Source organism: Apis mellifera, linkage group LG12 (genome assembly GCF_003254395.2).
Source record: "Apis mellifera strain DH4 linkage group LG12, Amel_HAv3.1, whole genome shotgun sequence".
NCBI classification, from domain to species: domain Eukaryota; kingdom Metazoa; phylum Arthropoda; class Insecta; order Hymenoptera; family Apidae; genus Apis; species Apis mellifera.
Window position 1 is genome coordinate 6,230,281 of NC_037649.1, and position 9,767 is coordinate 6,240,047.

Below are 9,767 nucleotides of genomic sequence, written 5' to 3' on the forward strand. Positions count from 1 at the left end.
TTACAACATATATAATTAATGCTATGATATGATTGGAATAACAATGAAAAGAAATTAAAGGTAACGAGAATATCGCAAAATTAAGTTTTGTGTTCATAATTAAATCTATTTATACAACTAGTATTGTCGTTATATGCGATACATAATTTCAATTTATCATTTCTCATATTGTTTATCACAAATTCAATTAGATTCTAATATTACGTTTGAAAATTTATAATAATTGCATTAATTTAAAAATAATAATTATAAAATTCAAAAATTAAATTATTTTCACGTTATATTATTTATACTTTTGGTTGAATTTAAATATTTTCTTAAAAAAAAGAAATTTGATGAATGTATCCCAAAGATGCAACGCTTGATCAGTGAATGCCAGCTCGATGGCAAAGTTGAAGAAGCCCGACAATCAAAATATTTAGAATAATTCAATCGAACGCAACAAAGCTAAAAGAATTTTTTCAAATTGTTCACAGATCCATAAAAAGCAGGTGTGTTTACAACTAACAAAGGATATTTAAGATAGAGGGTTTTCATAGAGCCATAGATGCATTACATGCTCGAAATAATATTGAAGAGAAGAGATATCGGTATACATATCAACACATTTCGTTCTATTTTTGCAAATTATTGAACATATATCATTTCTGTGACAATACATATATATGCTCAAATTCAAAAGCAATTTCAAGAATCACTGAAAAGTTTCAATTATTCTTTCTACAAATAATACGACTAATTTACATCTAAATAATTTTTTGAAATAATTAAAATTTAATTTAAATGATAATAATTAATTAAAATAAATAAATAAATAATTTTCTAACTTTTTATTGTCATCAAAAATCTATCTTTTAAGAATTAAAAGCAAACGAAACGAGTGTTTTCGAACACTTATAAGAAATCTGCAAACTTTTCACGATTTGATGGAAGTTCGATACAGCATGGTTTAATTCGTTTTCGCGATGCTTAAAGCACGGCCACGATCATGGATCGCATCAACGAGCATCGAGAAGGCTATCAAAATAACGAACCTATCTCATTTCAAAGTGCTTTACGCGCGCCTGGCTGGGTTTAAAACGAGCCAAGATCCGTTGCATACACGTGCAACCGGCCCTTTCACCTGAAACCCAAACGGTTCATCCCAGCATCTGCTCCATTGATGTCTCCTACCTTGTGATTAGTTGGCGGTGAACCGCCAAAAATTCGAAGAACCACGAATACCCTTACGTGTGTGTATGCATCTTGAAGAAAGCAACCAAGCACCTCATCCAAGATCCTCGCTTGGTTTCCTCAAGATTTTCGCTCGAATGCGTACAAATACGATCGTCGAATCGATGATCGATCCACAAAGTGGTCGATCTATAAAAATAGAGGAGGGTTGTTCGCTCTGGTTGGCCACTATTCCGTAACCAAGGACATCAAAGTGTTTTCTGTATCGCAGTTCGGATTTTCCTTCGGTTAACTTTCCTCCCTTTGTTCATCCGGGAGGGAAAGAAAAAGTTGGGAGTCGTTCCTATCCTGTACCGTCATTTCTTCCCAGCGAAGATTTTTGCGAAAGTTATCGATAATTCATTTTAAGTGGTACATTACAATTGGAAACTCTATAGGAAAGTTTCGACGGAAGACAAACTTCCAGAGGCGGTCGAACTCTTCAACAAAGTGAAATACATAATGCATGCCTAGCTGGAACATAATTAAGCAAGGCGGAGAGGAGAGACGAAGTTTTAACCGATTTACTTCGTCCTCCAGCGCGAGCTAGACAATTCAACCTGAGTTCTTGAAGGGAACTTCACGTCTTGGAATATGGCCGCGATCGTTTTAACGATCATCTTTCATCTGTTGCGATACTGTTGATTTCTTTTTACGATGAGGTGATACCATGTAATTGGATTATAAGTCCACTAACTCTTTCCTCCACTATCGTTCCTTTATACATGGTAAAAGATCGTATAGTTGGGTTCATACTCACCTTTTTGAAACTTATTTATCAGCGAGCAATTATTATGGACGAAGAAATTAATTTGAAGCTCTTGATAAAATAAAATTACCATTCATCCATCATCGATCATGAAATAAAAGATTTCTGAGATTTCTTTCATCACTTTAACTAATAAATCATCGATTAAGTTTTGCTGTTAATTCTCTAATTTAGAATATTCATAATAATTCATATAAATAATGGAAACGTAACAAAGAGTAAATTATTTTAACTATGTTGGTTCGAATAAATATTCCATTACGTTTCTTTTTTTTTATACATATAAAATATTTATAGAATTGTTCTTGCAAGGGGATTTAATTGAGTGGAGAATTAGCACGATTGTACAAACAATCGGATATAGGGAAACGACGTTACCGGTTCTTGCACGGCTTTGATCGTTAGCCTGTAAATTTTCGTACCTCCATGTTAGCCGATCGTGGATTCGGCTAACTCATGAGAGGTCTGGATATCGGGAAAATGGATGGTGGATGTAACGATCGGTTACCTCTACTAAACGTTTCGCTGTTCACCAGAATTGCTGAATGTAAACTGTCTATTACCGACGTTTGGACCTGATCGTTGTACGCTTCTGTTGAGTGCGCATTTATCAGCATTGTACGCTCTATATATATATATAGGATACACGATACGATATAGATTTTCTACGATCGTTCCTCTGTCTGGAGGATTTATCTTTGCTCGACCAGGTATTGGCCAATATCGGTTACGATGAATATGTAACGAGAAAAGTAATTTTTGCGTGTATCGCTCTCTCGGATCGATCGAACTTTTTCATCGTGCACGGCCTCCTTGGACGTTTTAAAAAAGATATTCCACTCCAGTTTATAGGTATTAACGCGAACTTTGTGCGTTAAATGGGGTTTGAATAACAAGAGGATCGCTTAAAATGTGTTCCAGTATATATGGACACGATATTATATCAAGATAGCTTCTCTGTGGTCTATTAAAGCTTGGCCATTGACAAGCCTTGTACTTGTGATCAAAGCTGCACCTATCTCTCTGTACATACATAGTTTATTAATCACTTTGCCGTGTACCATGCAAGATTTTAATTGAACGTTAAATTCTTAAAAATTATCCGTTCGTCTCCGATGCAACGAATTTCGATATATCTTTCCCGTCACTCGAAAACCCCCTGTTATTAACTTTGTACGTATATCGTATCTTTCAAAAGATACTACATTTAAATAAAATATAAATTTATTATTAAATCGATGGAATAATTTATTCTAAAGTTTTTCTTTAATCACCGAACATGGTAAATGGATAATAACGAGTTAATAATACGAAAACGTTTTAAAATCTCTTCGTTTCGATATTTTGCCACGATTTTTCATACATTGTATATAAACTTCGCGTTCTCAGAAGTCTTCGCATCGATATTTTTTTGCAGAACATTCGAATTTTGCATTCGAATTCATTTCATATTTTCATATTCGTTTGAAAAACTTCTAAATACTCGATTCCCCGCTCGTCTTTCAGAACTTTCGAGTGTCACGAGTAATTAACACGTTTACCCAACGGTGATATCCACGGTAAAGGTCCACCAAAAAGGAAAGTGTAATTCAATGTCGGACCCATGGACGTATATACACGAGAGGACAGAGAAGTAACCGCACGATAACGCGGCATTCCAGCATGAGAGGATAGTAATTAAGACCTCAACTGGTCCCAAGGGACTTTGTGCACCGTCTCTCTATATCTTATCGCATGGCTCGCCCGACTGGATGTCCATGCATTATATCTATGGGTTTATTCACCCAAGAGGGCAGTTCCGTATCGTGAAACGAATCGTTGTACACGTAGACAGAGTTCGATCTTGTGTTTTCTAATTATCGATCAGATTCCTCGAACGGGCGTCCTCGCTTCTTCATAGATGTATCAGGTGTTTCGAGTGGAACGTTTGAAAAACCTGAGTCAATTAAGACACACTCTGTCTTGGAAATTTTTACAAGCCCTCGGTATCGATTCGGATACACTCGTATCGTGGTCTAGAGAATGGAGGATGGAGAATAAAATTACATGTTCAGTATCAAGGATGACACAAACTTTGAAACCTTTAAATCCAAAATTTAAAATGTTTCGAGATTTCGAATCTTGAAACTTTTTTACGATTCTCTAGATAAACAACGATTATAAATAAGGAGTTTCGTGAGAGATTTTAATTGATAAGAATTTATTTCTAAAGGAATGTGGTAAGTATACAGATTTCTTTATAAAAAAGAGGAGGAAATAAACAAATTTTTAAATTAAAAAATCAAGTTTCGATCCATCGATCTAGGTAATAATATTTAAAATTAAACTTAAATGTTTAATTTTTCAGAATCGACGAATGTGTTATAAATATCGACTCGATAGTTAGCGAAGACTTGGAATTAGTCGCAAGATGGCCGATCGACCGGCGAAATCATTAAATTGTCAGGAAATTGAACCGGTTTAGACGAGTGCAAAGTAATCTCGAGACGTGGATAAAAATACGGATGGAAAGCTGGTCGTACGGCAATTATATCGGCACGACTTAACGCATAACGATCATTTTTTCCGACGCCGGGCCGGTAACATGGGAAAATAGTTTAATATCGGCGAACCGGTTTGACGCCGCTCGTTTTGAGATGGCGGCGGTGACGTTCGGTCATGCAACCCGTGTTATACCTTTGAAAATAAGAGCAAGAAGAGTATCGTTGATGAGCATGCACCGAGAGAATTTAAAGAGACGCGCAAAGAACACGAAACCATTATCGTGTTGACTAATTGCGGAATTTTATAACAACAGATGGCCAGTGGACATCTTGAGAATGACAGGTTACTTATTTGTATTTAAATTAAAAATGGCAAAGTTGTAAAGTCGAGTCACTTGTTCATTTTGAATGACTTCTTGAAAGTATGCTGCAAGAAAAATTGTTTGACGTGGAAATTGCATGAGAACTGGAGAAGGAACGGATGAAATAATTTTATAAATAACTCATTTGTTTAATAACACTTTGAATTTTTTTAGAATAGAATACGTAACGTTTTTTTTGCATTTCAGAATTTCAAACAGGGATAAATTTTTATATGAGAAAGTATTTGGATAAATTTTTTGGATATGTAACGAGAACACGAACAATATATTTTTGCAAATATTATGAAACGTTAATTATGCAAGAATATTTAAATATTTTTATTTGAAATTTATGAGAATTAGTTTTACCCTTAAATGATATATGTTTCTGAAAGAAAATTAACCGTGATCATAGATATCATACTGATTCTTTGAGGTTTCAAGTTGACGTGATTAATAGAAACCGAAATTGGTTCTTAATGACACGATAAAGAAAAGGGACCCAACCGCCATTAGATGCATTTTAGTTACGCGTTTCTAATTTCTACTTGGGCTAATGAGCTTTTCATCGAGATTCGAGTAATCTTCTGCCCTCAGAAAAAAATGATCTGCCCGCTTACTTTTCTTTTTTATCTGAGCTTATAAACGACCATGATTCGAAATATCAAGATAGAACGATTAATACTTAGATAACTACAAACTACTTTTTTCTTGGCAGGGGAGAAAAATGAAAAAACAGATGTAAGTAAACAATATTTATTTATTAAAATAATTATTTTTACATTGTTTACAGAAAGAACAATTATAAATAATTTTCCAGAATCAAAATTTAATAGAATTATATATATTCTTGGGTCTTTTTTTACACAGTTTATTTTTACACGATATATAGTTATACAAATAATTCAAATCAAGTGTATTTCTATATTTTCAATTGTTTTTTTAGATAGTTTGTTTTATTTCAAAACAAGTTTTATATTTTATTTGCAAACCAATTGTTATATCACTTTTTTACACGATTTTTTTTTTACGCTCATTCACTGTGTAAAAACAGACCCAAATATATATATGAATTCTATAATACACACTTATACAAATGCATAACTTTAAATTTAATTCAGCACACATTCAATTTCAACTCACAACAATCATTCACGCTCGATACATGTTTATAGATATTTTTTATATATGATTATTTATTTCATCACATATTTTTTCATCATAAAAATAATAATAAATTTTTCTCATTTATTTTACAGATATATATATATCCATATATATCCACTTCCTTTATATTAAACTATGTTCCACACAAAAATATATTCGTTCATTCATTAAATCTATGTTTCTCAATCGTGAAATTATTAATCAATGGAGAATACGAGGCACGTGGACAACACACATTGGGTAACGATTCTGCGCGGATGATGCATGCTTAGAGAGCGCCCAAGCATTTCCATCGTGAGGGATGCCTCCAAGCGGCAGATTCATGTCATCGTGTCATCGATAATTGATGTATACGCGAACTAATGGCTGTAATTACCTCAACCTAATATCCAACGTGGAATCTCGCGCTTTCCTGACGCGCATACACATCCGTGATGGCGGGAACGAAGCGGTATTCGCGCTAAAATTTCCAGAAGAAATTAATGATTTCACGGAGGCCGTGACAGTTGGGCCTTGATAATTAATCGTCACGGTTTGCCTGAAGCGGCATACATTGACTGGATCTTCTTGTCATATTTCTTTCTATTCTTCTTGGTCATTCTTTGGACAAGAATTATGCCAGACCACCGTTTATTACACAATGATTGTGACCTGACATTTATGAACAGTAATGGAATACATTTTTAGACGAGAAGAAAAGTTGGATATGGAAGTCTTCAGGATTGACCTCGTTCGAAGAGCAGTTCTTTAGCAAGGGATTTCGAGTATTGTTCGAGTGAAATTTTGGAGCTTTGGAGAGTTTGCTGTACAAACAGGCACTATTCTATATATAGTTGGACGAGTAGAGTCAGTGCAGATAAACAAAACACTTGTGTGTAAAGCGCGTGATATATGCAGCGACCCAGGCTATTGTATGGCAAACGCAAGTCCACTATTCATGGCTAGAAAGGAAGTTATGTTAAAATAAAAAGATATTAATTGTTTGGAACTTATTTTACAATTTTATGTAATGCGTTATTTATATTTATATTCGCTGGAGATAAAATATAATATATGTATATACAATAATTTTAAGAAAAATAAATTCTTATATTATATTAAGTATTAATAACATTTGTTTATATCTATTATATTCATGTAAAATAAAATTTATCATTTTATAATGAAAAAAATTATCTTTTATAAATGATAAATTTTATTCTCTTACAAAATAAATAAAAAAATTGTAAATTTTATACAATAATATAAATTTATGTATCTTTTTAATAATAAATTTTATTTTCTACGAATATCTTGTTTTATTTTATATTTCCCATTACCATCATCCTTCCATAATCCTTTAGAATATTATAAATTTCAGTACTAGAAAATAATTCTACATTTTTATACTACGAATTAATATTATAAATTGTAGCATATCTATTTTATACTTATATTCTTATTAAAAACATATAAAAATTCCTACGCAAAGGTAAGTATATTTAAAACTAAGAAAATTACTCAGAAAAAGATAAAAAATAAAAAGGAAATAAAAACAAAAAATAACAGAAGGACAAAGAAATATATAGGTAAGTACATATAATTAAACAAAAAATTCTAAAAATTTGACTTCATTTAAATTTTAGCCAAAAGCTTCTAAGAAACGAGTTCTGCAAAGAATATTTAGTGCCACCTCTTTGCATATCATGTTCTCCTAATGAAAACTCGAAATTTTAGCAAAAAATTTACCAAGAACGATATCTGCTAAGAATTTTTAGTGCCACCTCTTTGCCTATCATGTTCTCCTAATAAAAAGTCGAAATTTTGGACAAAAATTTACCAAGAACGATGTCTGCTAAGAATTTTTAGTGCCACCTCTTTGCCTATCATGTTCTCCTAATAAAAAGTCGAAATTTTAGCCAAAAATTTACCAAGAACGATATCTGCTAAGAATTTTTAGTGCCACCTCTTTGCCTATCATATTCTCCTAATAAAAAGTAGACATTTTAGCCAAAAATGTACCAAGAACGATATCTGCTAAGAATTTTTAGTGCCACCTCTTTGCCTATCATGTTTTCCTAATAAAAAGTCGAAATTTTGGCCAAAAATTTACCAAGAACGATATCTGCTAACAATTTTTAGTGCCACCTCTTTGCCTATCATGTTCTCCTAATAAAAAGTCGAAATTTTGGCCAAAAATTTACCAAGAACGATATCTGCTCAGAAATGTTAGTGCCACCTCTTTGCCTATCATGTTCTCCTAATAAAAAGTCGAAATTTTGGCCAAAAATTTACCAGGAACGATATCTGCTAAGAATTTTTAGTGCCACCTCTTTGCCTACCATGTTCTCCTAATAAAAAGTCGAAATTTTAGCCAAAAATTTACCAAGAACGATATCTGCTAAGAATTTTTAGTGCCACCTCTTTGCCTATCATGTTCTCCTAATAAAAAGTCGAAATTTTGGACAAAAATTTACCAAGAACGATATCTGCTAAGAATTTTTAGTGCCACCTCTTTGCCTATCATGTTCTCCTAATAAAAAGTCGAAATTTTAGCCAGAAATGTACCAAGAACGATATCTGCTAAGAATTTTTAGTGCCACCTCTTTGCCTATCATGTTCTCCTAATAAAAAGTCGAAATTTTAGCCAAAAATGTACCAAGAACGACATCTGCTAAGAATTTTTAGTGCCACCTCTTTGCCTATCATATTCTCCTAATAAAAAGTAGACATTTTAGCCAAAAATGTACCAAGAACGATATCTGCTAAGAATTTTTAGTGCCACCTCTTTGCCTATCATGTTCTCCTAATAAAAAGTCGAAATTTTGGCCAAAAATTTACCAAGAACGATATCTGCTAACAATTTTTAGTGCCACCTCTTTGCCTATCATGTTCTCCTAATAAAAAGTCGAAATTTTGGCCAAAAATTTACCAAGAACGATATCTGCTCAGAAATGTTAGTGCCACCTCTTTGCCTATCATGTTCTCCTAATAAAAAGTCGAAATTTTGGCCAAAAATTTACCAGGAACGATATCTGCTAAGAATTTTTAGTGCCACCTCTTTGCCTACCATGTTCTCCTAATAAAAAGTCGAAATTTTAGCCAAAAATTTACCAAGAACGATATCTGCTAAGAATTTTTAGTGCCACCTCTTTGCCTATCATGTTCTCCTAATAAAAAGTCGAAATTTTGGACAAAAATTTACCAAGAACGATATCTGCTAAGAATTTTTAGTGCCACCTCTTTGCCTATCATGTTCTCCTAATAAAAAGTCGAAATTTTAGCCAGAAATGTACCAAGAACGATATCTGCTAAGAATTTTTAGTGCCACCTCTTTGCCTATCATGTTCTCCTAATAAAAAGTCGAAATTTTAGCCAGAAATGTACGAAGAACGATATCTGCTAAGAATTTTTAGTGCCACCTCTTTGCCTATCATGTTCTCCTAATAAAAAGTCGAAATTTTGGCCAAAAATGTACCAAGAACGATATCTGCTAAGAATTTTTAGTGCCACCTCTTTGCCTATCATGTTCTCCTAATAAAAAGTCGAAATTTTAGCCAAAAATGTACCAAGAACGACTTCTGCTAAGAATTTTTAGTGCCACCTCTTTGCCTATCATGTTCTCCTAATAAAAAATCGAAATTTCGCCCAAAAATGTACCAAGAACGATATCTGCTAAGAATTTTTAGTGCCACCTCTTTACCGATCATGTTCTCCTAATAAAAAGTCGAAATTTTAGCCAAAAATGTACCAAGAACGATATCTGCTAAGAATTTTTAGTGCCACCTCTTTGCC

The 9,767-nt window shown here is 33.2% G+C and overlaps 1 long non-coding RNA gene across 1 annotated transcript; it reads left to right on the forward strand.

Moving 5' to 3' along the window:
* Positions 1 to 878: 878 nt before the first annotated feature.
* LOC102656016 lies at positions 879 to 5,068 on the forward strand. Its single transcript, XR_409352.3, has 3 exons — positions 879 to 4,200; positions 4,329 to 4,807; positions 5,034 to 5,068. It is a non-coding gene; the product is annotated as an uncharacterized LOC102656016 (long non-coding RNA).
* The last annotated feature ends 4,699 nt before the right edge of the window (positions 5,069 to 9,767 follow it).